Below are 26,345 nucleotides of genomic sequence, written 5' to 3'. Positions count from 1 at the left end.
TGGATCCCAAGCCTGGGAGGAGGGGGCCTTAACTTCTAGCCCACCTGACCTGGGACACTTGTAATCTGGGATACATGATTGGGAAGCATGTCATCTCTATGGTGTTCTTGCTAGCATCATGGTTCATGGAGAAGGAAGAATCAATGGGATTTCTAGTGCATTTGAACTTAGGAGGAAAGGGTTTCTAAAGATTTCCAGATTGCAAATGATGAGCAAGGGTGGCTGATTGATGACAACGTACCAGAAACAAATGACAACTATACTCTGGGATAACAAAGACATTACTGGTGAAAAGCATTTATTCCACCACAGAGCTGTACACTCAGCTATTCCCTTACTCAGACCAAACCTAACTTAGTGGAGGAACAATCTACTTTTTCAAAGGTAGCAAATTTTACCATATTTAACATCATCATCCTGGGTAAATGAAGACTTGACAAATGATCTCAGTCAGCATACTGCCGTGTAAGAGGACAGCTGTGTATAATGAGAAGACTGCCCTGGGGGAGGCTGCTGCTTTATCCACAGAGTGACAAAGGCAAGGCTTTTGTGAAAGAGCAGGCCAGGGCTCTGGGTGGTTAAACAGGAGGACTTTGTTCTCACCCACTGCTCTTTTGCTTGGCCACTGGAGCTGCCTGAGAAACTTCCCCCCAAAAGAACATAGGGTTCTCAATACCAAATGAATCCAGGTGACACACTGTAAGATTATTCTTTTTATATGTGTACACACACAAAGGTCCCAGGAGAGGGCTACCAGTATAGACATATTTAAAAGACACAAGGTAAGATTATTCCAAATCCACTGCAAAGACAGAATTGCCATGAGAGGAAGAGTGAACTTAAGTGGAATTCAGATAGTGTCATCCACCATCAGGAGCTGTGCATGTCCTCTTTTTGTGCTCAGCTTTTCCATGGAATAGATTCCTTCTCAGCTTCCACTACGCCTTGCCCTTCATCATTCAGTAGCTTTCTCTTTTAGAGCTGCCCTACCAATGGAAGAAAAAGTTGAAGGTTTGTGATGCACCTCTATTTCAGGGTGATAGCCAAGACCAGGGACTTAAATCTCCAATATTTTGGGGGATCAAGAGGTTAGAGGGACAAAAAGATTAGAGAACTAAGGCTCTTGATTATATTTTGAAATGGACATGAGCACAACGTCCACTTCCTCACTTGGTCCTGCCCCTCCCAATTTAATGTGAGCCTGTTCATTTTTTATTAAAATTGGACCATGGTTACGGAATGTTTGTGATGTCATTTTATAAACTGAAAAGTGCTATGCAACTGTGTATACTAAAATTCTCTAGAAACTGAGTTGCTCAGGAAAGAAATTGCTTGGTGACTTTCTGGCAGACAGTTAGAAGACCCATATCAAGGCCAGAGAATATTACTTTTAAAATTCTATCACACTAAATAAGAATCACCATGGAGTCATTTCTACTCAGCATGCTCTTTGGATACTCTGTAGTAGACACTTAATTTTTCCTTCAAATTTATTTGTTTTCCTTATTCTATTAACAGATTCCTCTTGAATTTTAGCAGGGCTGGCCATACCAAAAAAAAAAAAAAAAAAAAAAAAAAAAAAAAAAAAAAGGTACACTTTACAGGTTACCTAACTGCTGTGTGTGGCCAGGTGGCTAATTTTTAACCTATGAGAGGTAAGCAGATCTATCTTGCTTTTATAGTTGAGAAGCAAATGAGAAGGCAGGAGTTGGGGCAGCCATTTAGACCAAGAGAGGAACTATTAGATGAGATTTGCTCAGTGTGAAAGGAAAAAAAAAAAATGCTTGATTGTGGTGACATATGGGACTAAGTCACAACACCTGGAAGGATTACTAGTTCCTCTGCTTCCTTACAAGCATAGGACTTTGAGAAAGTCATTTCTCAAGCATTTCAGTATCTTCATATACTGAATACTGGCAGTAGGAAGTGCTCTATCTCACAGGGTTATTGTGGAGACTCCATGAGATCATCCGTGTAGGAGCTATTTGTAAAACCTCTTTTTAAACTGCAGTAGTTATGGCTGGTAAACTTATAGGCAAAATATGTTCTATCCTTTTGAATCAAAGCAGGTATTTTGATGCACACATTTTATAGAAAAGCTACTCAATTCAGTCTTCTACAGACTTGTCTGTTCAACAATAATGGTATCAGCAGGATAAAAAATTTGTTTCCAAGGTCCTAAACTTGACCAAATTATTAGTGGTCTTCTGGGGGCCCTGTACAGTTCTATGCAAAGGCAGGTCCAGCTGTCACCAGCATCAGATGGTTTCCTATTTTGACAAACCTGATGAAGAAAATTATTCTGCCAGCAATCAGACAGATGTATAACAGCTGCACCAATATGGGAGAAGTTGATTGTCATAGTAGATATCTGTGTGCCTACATTTGTGAAGTTGAAATTAAAGACCTCTAATACTGTAGAGGTTGATGGCAGTTGTCTGTGATTCTGTTCAGTGAATATGGTCTACTTTTATTTCAGAATGACTTGGTTGACCCTTCAAATACCCAACAAAAGGCATATACTACTGTTGCTTACAGAGGCTTGTCCTGAGTATTTCTTCTGAAGGCTTAAGAAATTACCCATTGCCAGACCTTCTGCCTAGTTCTTAATACAAAACTGACAAGTGCTCAATTTTGACCCAAAGAACATTTCCCAGAGAGTAAGAGGAAGCAGAAACCAAAGTAATATATTGATTGTCATAGACCATTGCCATAACCTCAAGATTAGGCACAGACTCTTAAAATTTCAGGCTATAATATGGATGATGTTTTCCTCAAACTTGCCACATGCAGAAGATAACTCAAATTCCTCTTATCTGAGCTGGACATATGCTAGTACTGTCATTCTGCTCAAAGTAGAGGACTTACCTGGTAAATTGTTCACTTGTCTTGTAGGTAACTTCATAGTTTAGAAGTTAGAGGAAGCAACAAGTAAAATTTCTATTTGATTCCCAATTTTGACCAACAAAGAACTGTCTAGTGACATGGAAATTCTAGAAATTTTGGCAGAAATGGATTCTATCATCTTCAAATTGGTGATACCAAAGGAAGATATCATCAGGGATAGTCTAAAGCTTATTATCAAAGCAAGTTTGCATAAATGCAGAGAAACAAATAGGTCATTTACTCATAGATGTATTTTGGGATTACCTTCTCAACAATGGTCTGTTTTTCTAAGAACTTTGTCCTCACATTAATGACTCATCCACTAAGGACTTCAGACCAAGAGATCAACCTAGACCACCACATTTGTACCCCATAACCTGCATCAGACATGACCTCCAAGCCAAGCCAGCTAATCCATGAAATGGTTAATTATGTTATATTTGGTACACTCTACAGTTGAAAGGTCATAAGCCATCAGAAGCATAATCTCTAACACAGCAAGCCAAAGTCCATTCCTGCTTAAGTTACAGGGGAGTTGAAATTAAGAGTAAACCAGGAAAGTTCATTTGCTGAGGTAAGAATGGACTAGATGGCAGATAGCAGTGAGGTGTAGAGATGTAGAAGAGAGAAAAAGACAAGCTAAAATACAAGATTCTGCAGGGATGGAATCCTTTGTATGTTGATTCATGGATAGAGTTCATTAACTATGTAATGACTGGGAAGGACAGGGAGAGACATCTCGGGACCTCAGTTCCAAACTCTTAGATCCTAAGTTTCAGGTCACATGAAGCTCAACTGGGCTTCACTTTATGCCGATGGGGGTCTGGTTTCCAGATGACAACTCTCAAGAGTGAGTGGTACTTGTTTTTCTTTTTGTTTTTTAATTTGAGCTGGTTAGAGTGGGCATGTCATTTATAATCGAGGAAATCTTTGGAGTGTCTAGATATGTCCAAAGACTCTCCAGTACAATACAAAGTATAAATCATCACTCTAAGGGTCCTCTCCTTATCTCTGCTAACCAGAATCATTCTCTACTGTGGATGATGCTTCAGGAAAATTTCTTCCAATATAGAATCATTTGCAACCTGCTAACCAAGATTTTCCTGGCAGCCAATAACCTAATTGGTTTCCTTTAAATAATTTCCCATGTCTCTTCCCAACTGAGATCCTGCTCCCCAGAAAACATTCATAGAATATGATTTTCCCAATTCTTGATCAGAAACTATGCTCAGGTTTTTTAAAAAAGGTTTTCTACAGCTCAGATGAAACAATCAACAATCCAGAAAACTTCCCACTACAAGGATTTAGAGTCCAAATGAGCCAGTCTAACTAGGTCAGTGACAGTGACACCAGAGCGAGGCAACGTGGAATCTCACATTTCACAACACAAATGGGAAGGTCACTTCATTATCATTGAAGATTCCATACTCACTTTTGGAATGCAGCCAGAGGGGAAGGCAATGTAAATACATTATTCTTCTCTTTTCACCAAAGTCTTAGAGTATGTTATTTAGTGGCATCAAGTTTGGAGATATTTTTTTATTGTTCAAAATGTGAAAATGACTAACCCTTTTTCTATCATGTTCTTCTTAATCTACGCCAGAAACCAGTACTCACTTATAATATACCATCTGAGAAGTCGGCCTCAATTTCTGATCTTTAAATTGGGCAGATCAGCCCTGTTGATGCATTTTAAGAATCCTTCGTATCTCACTATTTTATACAATATATTGAAACCAAGAAAGATAAACTAACAAGTGGAAAATGAATGGTATAGCCTCAATGGATACAGTTTACCTAGGTCTACTGTGATTGGAACCAGATGGATTAAATTTATTTGGGAAGGAAACAGCCTGCTCCTCAGAGCAGCTCATGTTTTCTTCATGGGATCTTTTTAAAAAAGCTAAAAAAGTGACAAACTGCAATGTCTAAATCTGGTCTGACAGGTTTAGAGATTTTGAAGCTAGACCATATCACAGGTTTCTGTTAAGTGTGGGTGGATGCTGGGAAAACCAATGGGAAAACAATCAACTTATTTGTCCTAATCAACAATTCCCATTCAGATTCTTGTTTCTTCAGGGAGAACTCTGACCTCTCTAGAGCCAACCTGGAAGGCGTAAAGGACCTCTCAGTTATTTGATTGGTCCAGCTCCATGCTTGTCATTGCACCACTACTACCTAAAAAGGAATCTATCTCTTTATGGTAGTATAGAGCTGCTGCTGTCACCATGCGATCTATTGTCTTTTCAAAACCCGTTTGCTCTCCAGTTTCTGTAAACCATTAGAGGAGGCAGCCTGTCTTCTCTACCCATCCCTTGACTCTTTCTTCCCCCTTATCTACTTTTCAAGAGCTAATATGGCCTCTTATAAAGTAATTTTAAAAGGGAAATTGGGCAAACAGCTAATTGAAAGATTAAGACAGTTTACCAAGCTGAAATATAATGGAATAGACTGCTTACTCTGGCTGGTCCAGTCCCCTTAAGGTTAGCAAGGTAATGAACTAAACACAGAGATCAGGGGATATTTAGTAGGTTTCTCTTGGCATTGATTCAATGGAAGAAGGTACATGGGCATTTGCTTCTTGGAAAATCCCATAGGCAACTCCCACTCCCACTCAGGACACCATAGATACTACATCCAGACCTGACAGCAACTCTCCTCCAGCCCAGCTCATTTTAAATACATGCATTGCCTGTAACCAACTCCCCAAAACACTGGGTACCAAAGGAGTCAATGCCAAGGCAACGGTGGTGAACTTGGATAGAAATCCTAGGAGACAATTGGAACCCTGCACACTTGTGACCAATATAATGAGCCACTGGATGGCACTGTGGATCCATGCAAATCTGTATGGAAGGACATTTATCTTTCTTTTAAAAAGGCTGTTAAGCCTTGACAGGTAATTTGGCACATTTTGAGTTGATATGTGCCAAATGATTTGGCAAATATTTCACTTACCTCTGAAAATAGGCACACCTGCTGTTCTGGTCTTCAGGGAATGGAGGAGGGTAGCTTTCTCTCCATCTTCCCGTTGTACTAATTTCAGAACCTGAAACAAGATTTTGGTCAAGGATATACCAACCCCATTTTAAATGTAGTGCCATCTTTCAAATCAATAGGCAAAGTTCAGTGTTACTCAAACAACTCATCTCTTCCATCTAAAGAAAGCATCTTTTCATCTTACCAGTGTTGTTCAATCTGCCAGTAGCTGGCTCATCTGACTTATGAGCACATGTTAGGGATTCGGTTGAAAAGGTACATCCCTTACTTGTCCTTTAACCAAGAGCATCTAGGAAATACTTTTCCCAACTTTCATGTTCTAAAGAATTCTATGCCCAATATTAAGTGTGCTATGAAGAAAAGCTAAACAGAGTGAAAATGTCTCCTAAGAAACATCTAACCTGCTTCTTGTCCATCAATAAACCACTGCTTTTTGGAACATTATGGTGATGTTGACAAGTACACATGCCATTTCCACTGGGGAACACAAATGGCAGACCAGACATCACTAAAACATGCTGCAAGTTAGGAAAAAGATCCTGGTACACTAGCTTTAACTCCATCTGCTATTTATTTGCTAGCTACTCATGAGAGCCTATCAAGATTCAGTTGAATACAAGTGGTTATTATTGGTAGGATGTTAAAAAGCAGAAGTTAGAGAAGAGCGAGTCACAATTCTCCTTTGTAAGTATTATCTTGTTATCTCTTATTGACTAATAAAAGGCCTATCTCCTTGTCACATCTATTCCTGTTTTGAAATCTAACAAAGGACTGTACATTACAGAGGGACTCTGGCTTTGAACTCATAGACTTGGCTTAGTCTCAGATCTACCAATGCCAGCTGTGTGACATCATTAACCCTCCAACCTATTTTCCTACTGAGCATGAGACAAGAAGGCAAATTCATTCGCTCCATGGCTACAAAATGTTGGAATCTTATTTAGCTCAGGCAGCCTCAACAAATGTAACGTAACTTTAGTAAATGTGAGCGTGGTATGTAGGAATAGTGAAAGTGGAAAGTGTATTTTTTTACACTTTTAAATCTACATTACCCATTTTCTTTAACATAGTAAATATAAAAAGGCAAAGAAACTTTTATGGTAATGAGTTTATGGAAAGTAATGGATAACTGCTTAAAGTATGTGCACGTTTAATGATGTGTATTTGTCTTTTGCACTTAGCTTAAGATATCAGTAAAGATATTTTACAAATTGTTGTTTTGATATGTAGATTTTAGTTTTTCCTTAGCTGTTCTTCTATTTCATGGTGCTACAGATCGTTTCCAGGCCTGGCCAGAGGAGGAACACCAAGGAAGTTGTGGGTGACATTGACAAGAGACTTTTCTCTGGATTGATGGGGTCAAAGTCCAGTTAGAATAACTTGAGGAAAAATGGGAAACTAAGAATAGTAGCAAATGGAGAACACTCCTATGTGGAGTTTCCTGGAAGAAAGGGCGAAGAAAAACAAGGCTTGTAGCTGGCACATGGAATCTTGGGAGGAATTCTTTTTTTGAGATAGCAAGGCAGACATTCTAAGATTTACCAGATACGTGAGGAATTCATGGATATACTTATTCAAATATATCTGGAGGTCTAACCACAAGATTGAGATCTGGCTGTAGACCTTGAACTCCTACTTAATGAAGATTATAGCCGGCTCCTATTATTCCACATCTTGGCATTGTCGGGGTTTTCAGGTAGCTTATGAGAAAAGGCTCAGGAGCACTCTCTTTTTTCCTGCTATGTTAGCAGGACTTTATTAGATCATTTCAGAACTAGGAGATGATCTCATCCAATCTCCTCCTGATTACACTTAAGAATCTGATGTTCAGATAAAATAAGTCTTCAGATTTGCTCTTAGAGCAGTATTAGGTAAGGATTAAGAAAATGCCTTTGTGGCTAGAAATCTTAGGTTTGACTGCCCACTGTGCTACCACTTACTGGCTAACATGTAACACTGAGCAAGTCATCCTCAGTTTTCTCATCAGTTAAATGAGGAGATGGTGTATTTCACAAATAAGCATCCCAAGAGGACCTTTTCTTATAGTATTGTTGTGAAAAATCAATTGAGATGAGGCAAGTAAAATGCTAGTGCAATACCAAGGATACAGTTACAGGAAGCCCTAATATTATTTTTGCCACTATATGAACATTTGCATGCCAATGTGTCCACATTCCATTTCCAATTCCAATTTGTGAGGGGGAGAACTTTCTCCACCACCGTAAGCAAGCAAGGCTCCAGACCTTAGCTGGTCCTCCTACCATTGAACTCAATTCTGATACTGTCTACCAAGAGATACAGTTTGTACCCTGTGTTTCTGACCAACAAGTTACAAACTGGAGTGTCCAACAACCCCTTCTAACTTAGGAAGCTGGTCACAAGTCCAGGCTGTTGCTAGTACTTCTGACTGACTGCCTACAGCTCAGCGGTTGCCCCGACCTCCTCCCAAGATTTACATAATTTGCGAGAGTAGCTCAGAGAACTCAGAAAACATTTAACTCACTAGTTCGCCAGTTTATTGTAGAAGATGTTGCTCCAAGCCAGCTGGAAAAATGAAATGAACATGGTGAATTGTGGGGAAAAGGCACAGAACCTCCACGTCCTTTCCGGGTGGCCCTTTTCCTCAAAGTAGAGCAAGTCCACTAACCCGGAAGCACTCAGAAGCTGGTTCCCTTTGCATTTTTATGGAGGCTTCATTACTTAGGCAAGATTGAGTGAATCATTCATTGGCTGTTGATGCTTGAACTCCCAGCTCCAGAGGTCAGGGGGTGGGACTGAAATCACATAATTGGCTCCACTGGCAACCACCCTCAGGTGTTTTCCAAAAGTCACCTCATCAATAAAGCAAGAGATACCTTTATGGCTCTCAGCACTTAGGAAATTTTAAGGATTTGAGAACTGTGAGCCATGGACTGTGAATAAAGATCAAATATCTGTGAAAAATATATTTTGGTCATCTGAATAATCAAATATATATATTTCTCACAAATCACAACATCATGAAAAAGATACAATATAAACCTGCATGCATACAATATTTTTTTAATGTGATGGGGAATGTAATAAACACTAAAGAAGTCACACAGGCCACATTGTTTAGTCTCAGCCTTGCTAAAGTATATGCCCAAGTGTAGTTCTTCTAGTCAAAGATTATTACCCACGATTGACTCAAGTCTAGGTCCCCTTTATAAGTACCTATTTGGCTTGCTGCAGTGGAATCAGCATCTCCCATTGTAAAAACTTCCAAGTTGCCTACCTACTGTCTGCCTACTATCTAACACGTTTTTTTCTGCCTCTTCCTTTTTTCCCTATCTTTCCCTTTTGAAGCCAACCATGGATTTAAGTACAGCTGATTGTGGTTAAGGAGTACCAGGTGTCTGTTGTTAGCAATAGTCAACTCTCTTTCAACAGCTTCAGAGTTGACTCTGTAGGATGGAAATGAGAAAAATGTGAATGCAAGGCAGAAGGGGGGGTAGGAGTAAAGGAAACCAGGCCTCCCAAGGCCCACATCCAGTCCATGGACGTGTGCAGTAAAAACCTATTTGCCTCTAGCAGGCCTGCCAACCACAATCCCGGATTCCATCAAAGGCACTGGGTGGGCACCCACCTTCATTGTTACCCCTTAGCTCAGGTACTGTGAAGTTATCAGAGATTCTGTTTGTAATAGTCAAAGTACCTTAGAATGTGTGTACTTTCTCTTGGGGACCTTTTTTTTTATTGTTAAATTCCCAGCCACCACTTTATTTAACCTCATTGCCTATGTTGGTTTTCTTCTCACTGGAGATGAGCAACACAAGCTTGAATTAAAACCAATATAACAGCACAAGTTAATTGGAGTCTGAACGGATCAGGACACTTGAAACTCAGCTTGATAAACTCCCACAGGGTTTGGAAATGAGTCTGATGGGAACCAAAAAAATCTGGTTTCCATGGCCCTAGGGATCCATTTACCAACTTTCTATAGTAATCCCTGGACTATAACTAAATGCTTACTTTTAAATAAAGAGTATATGTTTATGCCCCTATTTTACATAATACTGTTATAAGAGTGGTTACATAAAGAAATGCAAAAGAAAAATGTTTCCATCTTTTCAGCTACTGATGTAAGCTTTAACATGGAGCGGGGGAGTAAGATTGTTTTTTCTTTTTGGAGCTGACATATTTATGTTTTTCTTTTCCTCATTTAAATATATCAAAAATGTTATATTATCTTTTAGCCTTGCTCTAGTGTACCCTCCCTATTTTGTTTTACCCCTTTTAAAACTTACTTTCCTGGAAAAGAAATGTTTCCCACTAAAGGGAAAATCTTCTAAGTTTCAAGCTGTAAGAAATTTGACAAAGAACTTATTTGAGACTACCACAGCATGAATAGGAACCCCAAGCATGGGCTGCTGGGCAATGGGAAATAGAAGTGTTAACCTTTAGTCTATCAGCTGAGTTTTGGCTCTGGATATAATGACACAAAGTCATTACCCCCTGAAGGTCCATGGTCTTTGGGGAAATGAGTGTACAGTGGTTTCAGCTCCATCTCTAACAGCCCAGAGTCTCCATCAGACCAGCTGCCATTACAATTAGAGTTAATTGTCACCAGTGCCACCGAGCACAGGGATTAAATCAGATGGGAGAGTGAACTCCTTCGCCTGTACTGCTAACAGGGGTCCCTGTGCAGCTAAGGACTGTTCTTCTCCTAGGCTGTTGAGAAGCTGCTTTTGGAAATTTCAAAAAAATGAATGGAAGGCACGAAGATGTCTATTTGTATGTTCAGTCACAAAGTCTTGCTTTTCACACAGGATAACATTTTAATAGCTGGTGTCATTTAACATTATATTTAATTAAAGTCCCATCTGTGTTCAGTCCACAGAAGAGGGAATGGTAAATCAGCTACTCTGCTTCCAGTGAGAATCAAGGATCTCCTTTGTAGGGTAACACTGAGTCTGAGTTCTTTCCGATGGTAGGCTTATTTTAAAAATTGCTTATCCAGGCAACCAAAAGTCAATGCTGCCTCTTTGGAAGGGCCTCCACTGGAGAGTGTTTAAAACCCATTTTACTTGGACATTTTAGAGGCATAGTTTGTTCATTTTCTTGTTTATTATAGGTTGTATTTAAGCCCCAAATAGCAACAATGGTGTAGTTCTAGAATAAAAGAGGCAATTAAATATACACAGTGGATAGAAATAACTCAGGTCTCTTTTCCTCACATATTTATAAAAGATGTTTCCTTCTCTTTAACCTTATCCTAAATACTATGAGGGAACTTGGATAACTTCTCTTCCAACTGATGTTTCTAAATTGGTGACATACAATTACCTTCTCCATATTCACACTGCTGAATAAGCTGAATTTTTAAATTATACACTTGTAGCTGGTTGAAATCTTCCCTAAGTATAAAATAGATGGTGAGTGTCGTGAGGGTCGATTTTAAGATGTTTCATTCTTTGGTTTCCTGACAGGAAAACTAGCCTTACTTCAAAACTCTTAAGAAAGATTACCACTATGCTAACTATTTTCTGATCTTTGGAACTATCCTCTGATTATATCTCTTGCTCTTGTTCAAGCATCACCAAGTGAACTCTGACCTGAAAATTTTGGCTATGTTCACATTCTGAGAACCAGAGACTCACAGTTTAAAAGTTACCAGGTAATGAGGGTGGAGTGGGTAGCAATCTACATGAAGTGGTCACATGCTTGGTGAGCTCATTAATTTTTAGCTGATTTCTAGGACGGCCTGATTTAATGGGGTAATTTCTAAGTTGTTCTAATATAGGGGCTTGACAAACAGCAGAAACTGAGTCATTCAGGTTGGTTTTTGTCTTTTGTTTTTTAACTGCCCAGTTGTGGAAAATGATACTATTGCTCGGAAAGATGTTTACAAGCCACGTGAGCTCCCATACCTTACCTCCACACGTCAGCCAGGGCAGAACCGGCTGGGACTTAAGAAGAGGTGATGATGTCAATGAGAGTAGCCATGTTGATCCTGAGATCCACAAAGAGATACACAGAAGGGAGTGAGTCAGGGTCAGCAGAGAGGCTGGAACAAAGCCTTGGACTTGGAAGTTATAAAGCTGTAAGAAATAGAGAAGCCATTGATTTGGGCAAATTCACTCATAAAGCATATAGAAAGAGAACCAGATGGCTGACATAGGAACCTGGGGGCATGGTGGCATTTTGGGGGAGAGCAAAAGGACCAATAGAGGAAACTGAGAAGGAATAAGCAGACGAAGGCAAAGAATTAAGAGAGTATACTGTTCCTGAAGCAGATGAAACAGCTTCAAGCAGGAAGAAGCAGTGTGCAGTGTCTTTGCTGCCAAGAAGGAAGATGGTGGAAACTCGAAGCACGCCCATTAGATGTCAACACTGAAGCCATTTGTAACTCTAGGATTGGGAAAGCAGTTTCTTTGGGATAGTGGGGGCAGAGGTCACACTGCAGACAGAGTGTCAGAAATTGGTGGGAAGAGAGGAAGTTTGGCTTTAAAGGGTCATAAGAAAGAAGTATTCTGAGCATTATTTGGGATTGAAACCATCTAGACACTGATTCATTATTATGTTTTAAGGAATGGAGAGGCCTGAGACTTTGTGTATACTCAGGGGCCAGCTTGCATAGCAGAAGGGAGGTGGAATGTTCAGGAAGGAGAGTCAGGGACTTGATGGAGTAAGCCTTGGATGTGGCAGTCAGGAGTGACCACAAGAAGTGAAGAGCCCCAAAGCCAAAAAGGAGCCCAAGCCCATTGCCTAGATTGGTGGGGAGGGAGCAGGGCAGAGGACAAAGGAATAGCTTTAGACACATGTGTGGGAGACTGTGGCACGTGGGAATCTTGTAATGACTCTTTTTTCCTGCAAAGAGAAGTTGTGGTTTTCTGAAGAGAATAGGGAGAAACTGGAATGGAAGGAGGTTTTAAAGAAGGTTAAAATGTGCAATACTTATTGAGGGATGGGAGAGGGAAACCACCTAGAGAGGTGGATGTAAGGGCCTTTGCCTGAGAAATGAGTCTGTGGCTAAATAAGCTAATTTTATTAGAGATACTAGAGTCAATTAACTTTTTTTGTTTCCCAAACATAGAACACACCCCCAGCTTAGGTCACAAATGTGTGTTGTTGAGCATAAGAGAGAAATAAGTGGGAGCCTTTGGAAGGGTCTAGAGTACCTGGGTGCTTGGGGGAGCAGGTAAAGGATGAAAAATAGTGTAAGGTGGTATTTTTCATCTCAGTGTAGTCAGCATGCATATCTTTCCCTGGCAAATCATCAGTTTCATCTTATATTTGAAGCACAGTCTGTGGTCATCACTAGACTTGGATTTCAGTCAGAATAAGGACTGAAAGGCACCTTTGGGTGCCTCAGTGTCTCAGTTGGTTAAGTGTCTTCCTGTTGGTTTTGGCTCAGGTCATGATCTCATGATTCATGGGATGGAGCTCCGCCTCCTGAGGGGCCTGCATGACAATGTCTCTCTCCCTTTCTCTCTGCCCCTCCCCCATGCACACACACAGTCTCCCTCGCAAGAAGAAGAAGAAGAAGAAGAGGGAGGAGGAGGAGGAGGACAAGGAGAAAAAAAGGAAGATTAAGGACTGGTCCCTTAATTTAACAAATCAAAAATGCTACATTACCCCAAACTGTATGGTTTCCCATTATTTTGAGTACCACATTCTAATCCCACATTTGGAAAAAAAAAAACTTTTACCAATTTGATTTTGGTGGTCAGGTAAACTTGATTATTACGTGACTTTTCAAAATGGCCTAGCCACTTAAGTAATTATAGTGCTCAGAGAATATTTTTGCATTGGGGCTAATGTTGAATTTTCTTAGAAATTTTGTATACTTTTGGGGCATCTAGGTGGCTCAGCCAGTTAAGCAACAGATTTTTTTATTTTGGCTCAGGTCAGGATCTCTCAGTTTCGTAAGATTGAGCCCCTGAATCAGGCTCAAGCTGACAGTGTGGATCCTGCTTGGGATTCTCTCACTCCCTCTTTCTCTGCCCTTCCCCCACCTCTCTCTCTCAAAACAAATAAACTTTAAAAAAAAATTCTCCTGTACTTTCAACGGTTAGGTTTTTGTTTAGTTTAGTTTAGTTTTGTTTTGTTTTGTTTCAACAGGCTCCACACTCAGCAGGGAGCCCAACACCCACTGAGGGGCTTGAATTCACTAGCCGGAGATCAAGACCTGAGCTGAGATCAAGAGTCAGCTGCTCAACTGACTGAGTCCCCCAGGCACCCCTAGTTTTTTGTTTGTTTAGTGTAACTGTGATGGGAGGGATTTCTATATGCTTTGCTTGGGAAAAAGAGTGATTCATGATGAGAACTTCTCTTTCTTTCTAAAGGCCATATCACCTGACTAATACTACCTCAGTTATTTTTAAAATTAGTTTTTTGCAGGTGTCTTTGAAATTTCTGGGAGGTCAATTTATCTTTAACAACAAAATCAAAAACAAAGACAAACAAAACTGTTTTCATACTTTTTCTTCTCCATACAATCTTTGTGCTAGAAACACATTCCAAGGCTGGATGAAGTTTTCTGCCTGTTTAAGTTCTTAATCTCAAGATAAAGTAGGGAAAGTGGCATTGAACTAATCCATTCTTGAAAACATCTTAACATTATAAGCAGAACAAAGTGGTACAAAATGTATTCAGCCTCACGGATTTCTCTAGATTGTAACCAGAATAGAAAATGGCAGAATGTATTAATTCCTAAGATAAAATTATAATGAGAACAGAAAATGGTGCGAGATGAATTAATGTAGCAGCGGGCTTCTGTCTGCAGCGCTGGGCGCTCTCTAAATACCACACTGCAGCGCTCTGTAGTCAGCCTCTGCCTTGTAATCTATATTTTAAAGATGCTCTAAAGATAAAACCGGACCATATTCTCGTCTCCACGAGCACCTGTCACAGCACTCTGGACACTGAAGGGCCCCAGGGAAGCGACAAGCAGACTTACCTGAGGGAACAAAGCAGATTTCGCTTAGATAGTGGGAAGATTTTTATTATTGCTAACAGACACTGATATGCTTGCTTCCACGGCAGCTCATCTTAAATCTGGAACTCCAAGGAAAACGTAGTTGAAATGGTCGTGGTTATAAAAGAAAAATTTGCTCTTTGTCCAAAAAGAAGTTCATATTTCACAGTGTATAACTACTAGTATTTTCAGTCATTGCTGTTTGGGGGTCCAGGGATGATCCCCATCCAGGATGAGGTGAAGATCCAGGGTGATTTTCAAACAGATACTGCCCCAACTATGTGTCTGATGCTACACCTTTTCAGTATCTTTTATCAGTATTCTAAGTATACTTGTTAAGAGACCCAGTGTGAATTTGGGGAGAGAGTTGGTAAATGTAGATGAATATTACAGTGATGGACCTATACTGTCATTCTGCTGTGTATGTTTATAAACTTTGTACTGTTCAATGAAGTCAAATGTATCCCTATAATAAGCAACTTAAGACTCACAGTTTCAAACACCTCAAAGGTGACTGTGGTTCTAGAAGGCACAATAGAAAACCTCTAGTGGTGATGCTGGAACTTTCAGATATTCAATAATGCTGGTTCCACATAGCTTTGTATCCTCCCAAACCTGATCTGATTGCAAATGTTTAATCCAGAAATCTGGTCTCTGAATCACAACAGGTTTGCCTATTTGATTGGCAGCAATATTGCTCTTGTTTTGAATTTTCATAACACAGGAAATTTGAATCCAGATTTTTCCCTCTCTCTATTAATACCATGACACAGGGCAGGGCTAGGTTGTCCAACTATGAAATTAGAGTTTTAAATACATCGGAGCAAAACATTAATAGTACTATCTTATCATGACTGTCTGTGATTTCAGAAGAAATCCACTAACTCAATGATAATAAGCAAGAATGAATTGTGAATTACCAGAACGTGTTAACAGATGATATTGAGACCCAGGCTTATACACTTTTAATTTTCTCTTTTCACATATCACCTGCCAAACACTTCTAGGGCATAACCTCCTTAAACAACCTCCTTGGTGACTTGTGACTACACCTTTCCTAGGACAAATTCTTATCTCCCTGCCCCCCTCCATCTGCCCCTTTGCTCCTGCCCTTACACATTCAGGCATTATCGCCTTAGAAGTACCTTGGAAATAAAGCTGTTTATTTCTTTTCAGCCCTCTAACCTGTCTCTAAAGATGCAACCAAAGGTATTATAGCCTCTTTCCTGTTTCATTAAAAGACATAGAGAGACTCAGGATGAAAACCCCAATTTCCTTAAGAAATCAAAACCTTGAAGCAAATAGTGCTTTTGAGCTCATATTTTGGAAACTGGAGGCCACTTTCTCTGGAGAGATTTAACCTAATGTATCTTTCCCCCACTATTTACACACTCAGTACATGCAACATTCGCATTTTCTTTTAAAATCATAATAATGCGAATTAAAACCCTATGATTAAGCATTTAACATAAAATTAAAGGGACATGGCTATTCATTAGGAAAGCACTACGTACCTAAATTCAAGGATATCTCAGACAGATTTTTCTTTCTATATAAATTGCATTTCACAGACTTGATATTTATCCCTATCTTTTTTCAGGCGTGGTTTACAATATTTTATTCATATCTATAGCGTTTTAGAGGTGGGATGACAAATTTTGGTGAGTTTACCAAGGTTTGGATTTTAACTTCCCTGAATAAATTCCAGTTCTTCTTTGCTCACCTGACTCACATTAGGCCAAACAGAGAGGGGAATGCACAGTAGGCATGAGATGACTATAATAAATTTGCCTGCCTCCATGAAGCTTACAGTCTAGAAGGGAAGGCAGAATTCCGAAACTATTGTTCAAAAAAGAACTTTACATATGCTAAAAAAAAAACCCTAATAATTTAACAGGAAGGGTTGAATGTTTGGAAACAGAGTTCAGTATAGATTCTAATCTTTTGCTATATTCCATGATAAATCCCAGGTCTATTGAAGAGGAAACAAAAGTTGAATATTTACCTGTTCTCTGTACATGGTGGGACTGTCTGCATTTGAAAACAAGAGAAAAGTACTACACAGAAAGAAAACTAATTGACTAATTTTTAAAAGCCCAATTCAAAAAATAAATAAGATCAAGAAACAAACAAGACACAAGGAAAAGCATTTGCCATGATGATGTAAAAGGTCCACGCCCCTTATTATATCAAGAGCTCATGCACATGAGTATGGACACAAGACTGCACAAAGAAATAGGCAAAGAGGCAACAAATGACAAAAGAGGGAACTCAAAGGTCCAAAGGGAAGAAGACGTTTACCTTCACAAATGTGGAAATAAATACAAAGTAAAGCTATAATAAGTTGCCGTTAAATAGCAAACATTGTGATGGAGGCAATATCTTGTGATGGTGGTAGTAGAATGAGATGGTCACTTCATACCCCACTCATGAGAATGGCATTGATGGGGCCTTTCTGGACATCTGTCTTACATATATAAACAGCCTTAAAAATATTATATTCTTTGTGTCCATAGTATATTGTTAGGCAAAAACAGCAAATTATAAAACAGTTTTTAATCATATGATTCCATTGCTTTTCCATAGAAGGAGGGAAAGGATGGATGGAAGGAAGGGAGGGAGGGAGGAAAAAAGGAAGGACGGAAGGAAGGAAGGAATTGGTGCAAAGACAGTAGTAATTTTGTTTTCTTCTTTAGTATCATGGCTTTTGTTTGTTTTTGATTTTGCAGTGGGTCTGCATCGCAATCAGAAAAGAGAATAAAATTATTTTTAAAAAGAGAAAGAAATTTGTAAAAAAAATGCTCACATCCTTTGACCTACGAGCTCCCCATTTAGAAAATCATCCCAAAGAAATGGCAAAAATGTAGACCAAAAGTTATGTACAAATATGTGGTTGAAAATGAAGACAACATCAGGAGACTGTTTAAATAAATTCTGGAACATCCAAAAGATAGACTATTGTGCAGTTGTTATAAATTATATGTCTGGGTTTTCAATGACATGGTAAAATACACTTGACAAATTTTAAGCAAACAATAAAACAAAACAGGGTATTAACTGGATAAAAAGGATGACCTCAAACTCAAAATATGTGAAAAAGACTAGAAAAGAAAACCCAAAATGTTAATGGTTGTTATCCTTGGGTAGGTTAATTATTGAGAATCTTTTTTGTCCTTTGCTATGTTTTTAAAAAAATTCTTATGTCCTGTTATATTATGTGCTTTTTGGGTACATTTTCTTTTTATATTATGTATTTTTATAAGCAGGAAAAAAAATACCTAGATCTTCTGACTCTCCAAATGAAGTTCTTTCCATTATATCAGAGTCTAACAGTTTTCTTCAATAGAGAGTTTTGCCCGAGACCAGAAATGATAAAGGATTCAAAAGGGGCCATAAAATCTGCACACCACTGGGAAAATAAAATTTCTCCCAATAAGCAGCAGGCATCACTGTCCTTGACCTACTCTGCCCAATGACACACCAGCTAGCTAATGTCCATTATTTAGAATGACATACTATAGTACTACACACAAGCAGCCAATAATCCATACTCGGGGGGACATCATTTCCAGAAACACATCCTCCAGAAGGTCTGCTTTCCATGAATGATGTGCTAACTCTCAGAAGCAAGAATCGGTGCCTCACCACGTGTAGTACCTTGGCTGGCTGCATCGCTGGGTGCACTGAATAATCACTAGATAAACATCTGAGCACCAATTTCAAAAAGACACTCCTGTGGGTAGTAAAAAATGTTCTCTGTTTGCAAGTTGAGGCTTACCCCTGTGTTGGAGACACCTGAATTGGTTTGGCTCTTTTCCAATTACAATCTGTTTGTCATCACCCAGGGTCTGTAACATCAGCAGTGTTATGAGGGAATTAATTCTTTCTATGTGACAGTTGTTAGTGTAATTCATGTCCTTATTTTTAATTGCTGGATCAAATTACTTTGTAGATTATTTCATATTTCATCCCAAGAGAAAGGAATAGAAAAAATGTACAGTGCCTGTGGTGACTTATTTGTTTAGTCTACCCAGAGGGGGGGAAAAAGGCAGAATTAAAAAGATTGACTTTCTAAACACAATGGCTCTTCTCTATCCTTGGAGTATATTTTGGATGAATTTAGATGGAAAGTGAGCCTGAGTATGTTCTTTCTGTTTAAACACTCTAGGAACAAAGTTTATTTTCATAACGGTTCTGCCAAAATAATGGCCATAAAGGTCACAAAGAATATCTCCTAATAAATACCTTGGAAAGGATTTACAATTCAATGCTCTTTCGTTAAAAGAAGCACCTTGAAGATAAGAAATTAATGAGATTTAGAATAATTTATTAAGGAGCACCTAATAGACTCTCTTGAGATTCAAATGTCAAGATGTTTAAAAAAACACAAAAGAAACTTAGCAAATGCAAATTATATTTGGGACAAAAGACAAAGAGTATTTGAAAAATCTTATAAATGTTTGTTTTTGCAGTGCTGAAGTCTAATTCTTGTATTTGAATATTTACCCCATAGACATTTTATTCATTTTTTAGTCAGAGCCATCAAATGATTTTCAGGCTAACATTTGGAATCTCAGAAAGAATTACCTATTTCTTACGTGTCTTATGGGTTGAGAGTTTACTTGTAGGCTGACAGGGAGGTGAAAGACCAGATAAGACGAGCTCACCTAACTGGAAAAGCTACAGAGAAAAATTCATTGCTCTATTTATTTCCACTTTGTGATGAGTTGAGTGGAGACCAGAATTTATTTATAACAATGGGACACTTGAAATGAACTGTTGCTGTAACTGTCCAATGCCAGTCAACATTTATATTGCCTCATAAATTGTCATCTTATAAAGTAGACCTGACTGATAAACTAAAGAGGAATTATAGATCAGTGATCACTTAAAAGGTAGCAGCAGGGAAATTGATAAATACTGCCTGGCTGCCTGGCAAATAAAAAACCCAGTCATCATTAGAGATGGAGCAGCAACTTGCTGATTGCTTGGAAATTATACCAATAGACAAATGAACAGACCCACTCACTTAGGACAAAGGTACCTTGTAGTTCAGGTAACAAAGTACTGTCAGCATGGAAAGGTCCCTGAAATAGGAGCTGAGCCTGCTTCCCTGAAAACAGAAGACATATATACAGACACAGTGTTGGAAAGCTGGCAGCCCTGAATGAGTTTTCACAGCCAAAGTGCTGAATGTATTATCGTCACTGTCATTTTTGAAAAGGGAAAAGAGGAATCTGTAAAAATAGTTGTCTTTTCCACCTCTGGCACTATCAAATGATTACAAAGAATTCCTCTGGTCACTTACATCTCTCCTTATAAACCCAGTCCATTCTAGTCTATTAGAGGAAGCTGAGATGGTTATATTAGTTTAAACACAGGTTGTACGGTTCTCTATTTGAAATGTTGTTTTTTTGCTTATGTGTTGATCAAAAGAAGCAAGTTACCTGTTACAGGATAACTTGATTGATGACCGTAGCTTTTCTAGCTACACTTGAGCAGCTACAAAGCAAGTCTCCAAGGTTGAACTGGCTCAAATGCCTCTAAATAAGTCTCTTTAGGAAGACAAGGGGAAGTTGTGGAGCTACAAGGACTCCATGGGGTAGGATGCAACATCACCTTTGTGCTTCATACCAATTTCATTTCGACTAGAAACAGAAAACCACCATTTAAGGATGTAAGGGCTGCTTATTTGTAACAATAACTTATCTGTATGCAGTGCATTAACATTTACAAGGCTAACTGACATACTTGGAACAGCTGTGTGAGGTGTGTGTTGTTACCCCTTTATGAAAGGAGTCTAAGGCTCAGACAGATTTAGGACTCACCCACATAATGAGAGATAGAGACTCTGTTCCACCACTTAACTCAGATGTTCTGATTCTAGCTTCCAAAGCCCCTCCCCCGATTTGGCTCTAGTAAAAACATAATCCCCACCCCGCCCTAATGTGAGTCAAACCAACACCTGTAGAAGAAAAGCAAAAGCAGACATGGTATTCTTTCTATGGCTATTTAATCACAGAGTTTCATGGTTCAAATACACAAGAGAATTAAACTAAGAATGATCAAATGGCAACAATAGAAAGCGAACACTTACATACTTACAGGTAGATCACCTTGCATACTTGAAGCAATTGTGAAGCCAGAACTAGGAGAGTGGAAAGTATCCAAGAGGATGGTAAGTTAATACTTTCTAGAATATCATCACATGATAAAATATACAATCATTAGCAAATAGAATAGTCAACTATACTGATTTCACTTTAATTTTATATACTTGCTCCAAAAGAAGAGTTTTTATTTTAAAGTACAGTTAATATGATGAGGATTTGAAGATATTAATATAAGATTTCACATATAGATTGACTGTTGTATTGATTACCTTTTGCTGGGTAAGCCAACCATTTAAAATATGATAGTTTAGGAGCACCTGGTTGGCTCAATTGGTTAAGCATCTAACTTCCGCTCAAATCATGATCTTGCAGTTTTGTTAGTTCAAGCCTGGCATCGGGCTCTGTGCTGACAGCTCAGAGCTTGGAGCCTGCATCAGATTCTGTGTCTCCCTCTCTCTCAGCTCCTCTCTTGCTCAAATTCTTTCTATCTCTCTCCAAAATAAATAAGCATTAAAAAATAAATAAAATTTGGTGGTTCCTAACAATATTTATTTAATTTAGCTCACAATTTGGGTTGGCTAAGATAACTGGAATATCTGAAGTGGCTTTTTTGGTTAGGGTCAGCTTGGCTAAAGCTGGATGATCTAGGATGACCTTACACATCTCATTTTTGCAGAGTGGTCTATGAGGGTCTCAGTTGGATAGCTTGCCTTGGCTCCACACAGTCTCTCGACCTTTGTTTGGCCCATGAAGATTTCTTCTCGTGTTGGTTCCAAAGTTCCAAAATGTAGGGAAGAGAGGGGACAAGCCCTAATATGGACAAGCTTTTCAAGACTCCATTTGTCTTGTGCTTGCTAAGGGACAGGGAGATTGGTTTGTTAACAGACATCATACTGAAACCTGAAAGATGAATGGGAGTCAGATAGACTGAAGAAGGCATGGGGTCCAGGGTGGATGAAGTGGGTATTAGGTATGAAGCCCAAAGGAAAGCATCTGTGAAGAGAGTCTTGTCTGTTTCAGGAACCAGAAGACTTTGGCTATGGCTGAAGCCTGTGGGAAGTGTTAAGTTGCCAGAGGTAAATCTGGAGAAGAAGGCAAGGGAGAGATGAGAGGACTAAGGCTATTATTTGGGGGTATGATGAGAAATCATTAAAGGATTTTAATATGAATATGATAAAACCAGGCTAGTGTTCTAGAAGACCCACTTTGTGGCTGAAGATTTGATTAGAGGAACCAAAGCTGTAGGACATGAGACTAGCTAGAAGGCTGTTGTAGTGACTCCTTGCCTTAAAATCTATTTTAGACAGATGTTAGTTTAGCTATTCTAAACTTTTCTCCTTTTCTCCTTTTTTTTTGTTTTGTTTTCATGGTCTTTTTTTAAAAATCCTTTTCCATCCAACCTTTCTGTATAATTATATTTACCATATGTCTCAGATACACAGCATATAACTGTGTTTTGTTTTTTTTATCAAGTCTGATAATATCTACTTTATAATTAGAATATTTAATCCACTTACATTTAACTTAATGCTATATTGGGTTTAAATTTTCCATCTTAGTATTTTTCCCCATCTGTTCTTTGGTTCTTATATTCTTCTTTCTTGCCATATTTTATATGAATCAAATAATTTTATTTACATTGCCTTCTCTAATATCTTGTTAATTATATACAATATATTTTATTATTTTTAATCATTACTTAGAGATTACAGTGTGCATCCTTGACTTTACTAGAATACCTTTTAAATTGGTATTTTTCGAACAAACTAGAAAATGCAAGAATTTTATAAAACTTTAAGTTGTACACATATTTTTAATCACACTAGGGTGTTACAATTGTTCATTCCATGTTTATCTAGATTTGATCTATATTTTTACCTTTTCTGTTGCTGTTTAATCCTTACTATGTTTCTGTGCTTCCATCTGGGATCATGAAGAATCCCTTGGGTATTTCTTTTAATAGATCTGGTGGTGAATAATTCTGTCAATTTTGGTGTTCCAAATCCATGTTTGGCTTTCATTTTTCAAGACTTTTGTTGGGTATGGAATTTTAGATTGTTATTTTCTGTTAACAACTTAAAGGTGCACTTACTGCTAGAGATGCCATCCAAGACAGAAAGAGGGGAAGAAACATCCAGACTTCTCACATTCTTCTTCTCTCCTTCCTTCAGTGCCTCCCATTACCTGAACCCAACTAAAAACCAGCAGACATAGGAGTCCTGTAAACACAGCCTGGTGGTGTGTATCCTCCGTGATGGACCTCAGAATACAGTCAAGCCAGAGGTTGGGTCTGAAGGCAAGTAGGACACAGGCTTGCATAATAGCCAAGGTTTGTGAAGTGTTTGCTTCGTACCTCATACCATGCAAATCAAATTACATGGTATATCCATAAGGATATACTAGATTATGCTGCAATTTAAGCAAACAAATAAAAATCTCATGGCCTAATGAACACAAAAGTTTCTATGTCAGCTATGTTATGTGCTTCAAAGAGACTGGAGGCAGGCCCTGCTCTACACATAGGGGCCCACAGTGATGGCAGCTCTTTAATCTTGTAGCTACACTAACCGGAATATTCAACTCTTCCTTACCACCAAAGAGGAAGAGATCCTGGAAAATTGTGCCTGGCCTCTTCACTTCTCCTCCAGGTCACTCAACGGTACTAGCATGGCTCATAGCTAATGGTATGGATGCTAGGAAGTGTTGAGAAGCACATGGAATATTGGTGAGTGATACTATTTTTCCTATTCATTGATGATCTCATTTAATACCCAGCTAACAAAGTCCAAGGTCTCACTGTGCAGGTCATTGGAATTTTGTTTTTCTACTAGGTTCTCCCAAGTACCTTCTGGGAATTCCTCACTTGTGCTCACATGTTACACTAATCCTTTCTGGAGGTCAGTTGTCACTTATACCAGCCATCTTTCCTCTAGATGCTGTATGAGACCCAGGAAATAAATCAGCTCTTGCAACTTTTATTTGACTTCTCTGAACTACATCAGCTCTCTCCGTTCTACTGTTTTATCCCAGGATGGACATATATAGCTCTGTTAACCATACAGAGCACACAAAGACCAGACAGTGGTATTTAACAAAATTCTACAGACAGCGTGGGATACTAAAAAGTAGTTAGAAACAGAAAGGTAAAACTAAGATATTAGCTAACTTCTACTTCTAGATCTTGAGCTTTAATAAGTGGTTACCTTCTGGCTATAACCCTCTCCTTGGACTCCTCAGCCTGCTGTAACATTTACAGTGGTCAGACCACAATGGCAGTTCTGTTTCATGTACCTCCTACTCAAGAGGACAGATTTGCTCCTGGCATTCAAGAGAAGAGAAATACTTCTCTCTTTCAGCTTTACAGCTATTTTCTTCAGGAGAAAAGTCAACTCTTAGACCACAGTGTGTGGTCTGGTCCTAAGAGCTCAGACAGGGCAATCACAAAGTTTGATGTTCAATTTCCCCAAATCTAGATTACACCACCTGAAATAACATCACAACTAGGTTTTAAGTCCAGAGTGGACTTTTGCATTTCCCACTTGGTTCCTTTTAGGTCTCTGCACCCCCCAGTTAAAGGTAAAGATATATTTCTCCATCTATCCTATCAATCATCTGGTTTCTGCTCCTGATCTCCAATGAGTAATTTTAAGATGTAACCAATATGTATGTGAGCATATGCATACACAGACACCCAAGAAAAAAGAACAATGTGCTGGCAATTAGGTTTAAAAAAATCATATTTAGGAAAAAAATCTTTTCAAGTGCACAATCCTACTAAAAATACATTAGTTTACATTTCTAAATGAAATGTGCAACATCTCAACTTGAGGCATTTATGGGTTAATGGGTGACAATCTTCTTCAAAAATGATGTGGGCACATTTGCTTTCCCTTTGGGTCAGAAATGTATCCTTTCCAATTATTTTCTTAAATCAAAGAAAGGCTTTTCCAAAGATAAATTGATGTCTTTATTGGTAGAGATAGTAAATTGCTAGAAACTTTTAAAGGCCATCTCACTAGTATTAAAATAAATGTCTCTCCCACTGGATATCTCGCTGCATTTGGGACTGATGCCTAGGGACAGGAGCAGGGATGGAGATGTATTTGGTTGTTGCATTATAGGAAACTTTATGGTTGCACAGTTGTTTGTATTTATGGTTGAATTTTCAGTGATGGAACTTAAACATCTAGAGCATCAAGGTCTAACAGAAATATAACCTGAGCCACACTTCTCATTTTGAATGTTCTGGTAGCCACGCTAAATAAGTAAAACAAAAACAAAACAAAAAACAACCAACACACAAAATTAATTTTAATGACATAATTAATTAACCTGATATATCAAAAATGTACTAGAAGGTATTTAATATATTTATATTATGTATAACATAATATACTAAAATATATGAAATGTTCAATAGCTACGAGTGGCTAGTGGGTACCAGGTTGGAGTGTACAGGTCTAGAGGCATGGCTGGATATAGAGATTCAAATGAGGCAATGGGATCCATTTTTCTTCCCAGTTTTTCTATTATGTCTTCTCTTTTGGCCTTATTCACAAAGATGCTCCTTTTTCATGGCAGCAAAACGGCTGTCAAACCTCCAACCTATATCTTTTCAGGTTTAGGGCCCATATTAAAGGAAGCTGCTCTTTCCTCAACAGTGGGAGCAGAAGTCCTGAGCCAGGTGGCCCTGTATCCATACCTGAAGCAATTCCTGGAGTAGAATGAAGGTCCTAATGACATGACCACCCCGAATCCAGTCCCATCAAACCACAGATGCTAAGAATACGGGGAGGGCCGGAGAGTAAAAAAAGGTGCTATCATCAGAAGAAAAGCGGCTGCTGCTGGACAGCAAATACTGAAACAGAAGCAAATGAAAAAAATAACTAAATAAAGCAGAGGTTCTCTTCTAGAAATCAGCAGAACGCACATGGCAACTGAAGCTCAGGTGTTGATAAAACATTTCAGGATTCCATGGAGGAAGGGTGAGGAGAGCAGAGCCCTGACGGGCCTCCACATGCCAGGCATGAGCTGCGGAAGAAAGACAGAAATGGGGGAAGCAGAGGCTCAGCTGTGGCGCTGACAGAAGGGAGCCGGGGAGGCTGCTAACCCACAGAAGCCAAAAGTGAGAAGCTGTTCTGAGTAGGGGATGGCATGGAAGGCTGCCATGGCTCCAGCGAGATAAGCACCAGCCAGCGTTCAGTTGCTGGAAAGAAACATGGGCCTCACTGACCTTGGCAAGAGCAGATAGTGGAGCAATGGGGCAGGAGGTAGAGCCCATTTGGTTGAGGGTAGGTTCAGCGGGAGCTGGGGTAATGCTGTCCAAGCGCGAGAACCCTCTCAAGAAGCCTGGGTGCAAACAGGAAGAGAAATCTAAGGTGGTAACTTGAGGAGGTCATCATGTT

The 26,345-nt window shown here is 39.0% G+C and overlaps 2 long non-coding RNA genes across 2 annotated transcripts; one reads left to right on the top strand and one right to left on the bottom strand.

The window, feature by feature from the left end:
- Positions 1-5,904: 5,904 nt before the first annotated feature.
- LOC115293862 lies at positions 5,905-11,905 on the bottom strand. Its single transcript, XR_003909631.1, has 3 exons — positions 11,783-11,905; positions 8,390-8,430; positions 5,905-5,935 (listed from the first exon to the last, which is right to left on the bottom strand). It is a non-coding gene; the product is annotated as an uncharacterized LOC115293862 (long non-coding RNA).
- An 8,849-nt stretch (positions 11,906-20,754) lies between these two features.
- On the top strand, positions 20,755-23,378 carry LOC115293861. Its single transcript, XR_003909630.1, has 3 exons — positions 20,755-20,820; positions 20,935-21,005; positions 23,112-23,378. It is a non-coding gene; the product is annotated as an uncharacterized LOC115293861 (long non-coding RNA).
- Positions 23,379-26,345: the final 2,967 nt, after the last annotated feature.

This window comes from Suricata suricatta, chromosome 6, assembly GCF_006229205.1.
Source record: "Suricata suricatta isolate VVHF042 chromosome 6, meerkat_22Aug2017_6uvM2_HiC, whole genome shotgun sequence".
NCBI classification, from domain to species: Eukaryota; Metazoa; Chordata; class Mammalia; order Carnivora; family Herpestidae; genus Suricata; species Suricata suricatta.
This window is presented reverse-complemented; position numbering and strand designations above follow the sequence as displayed.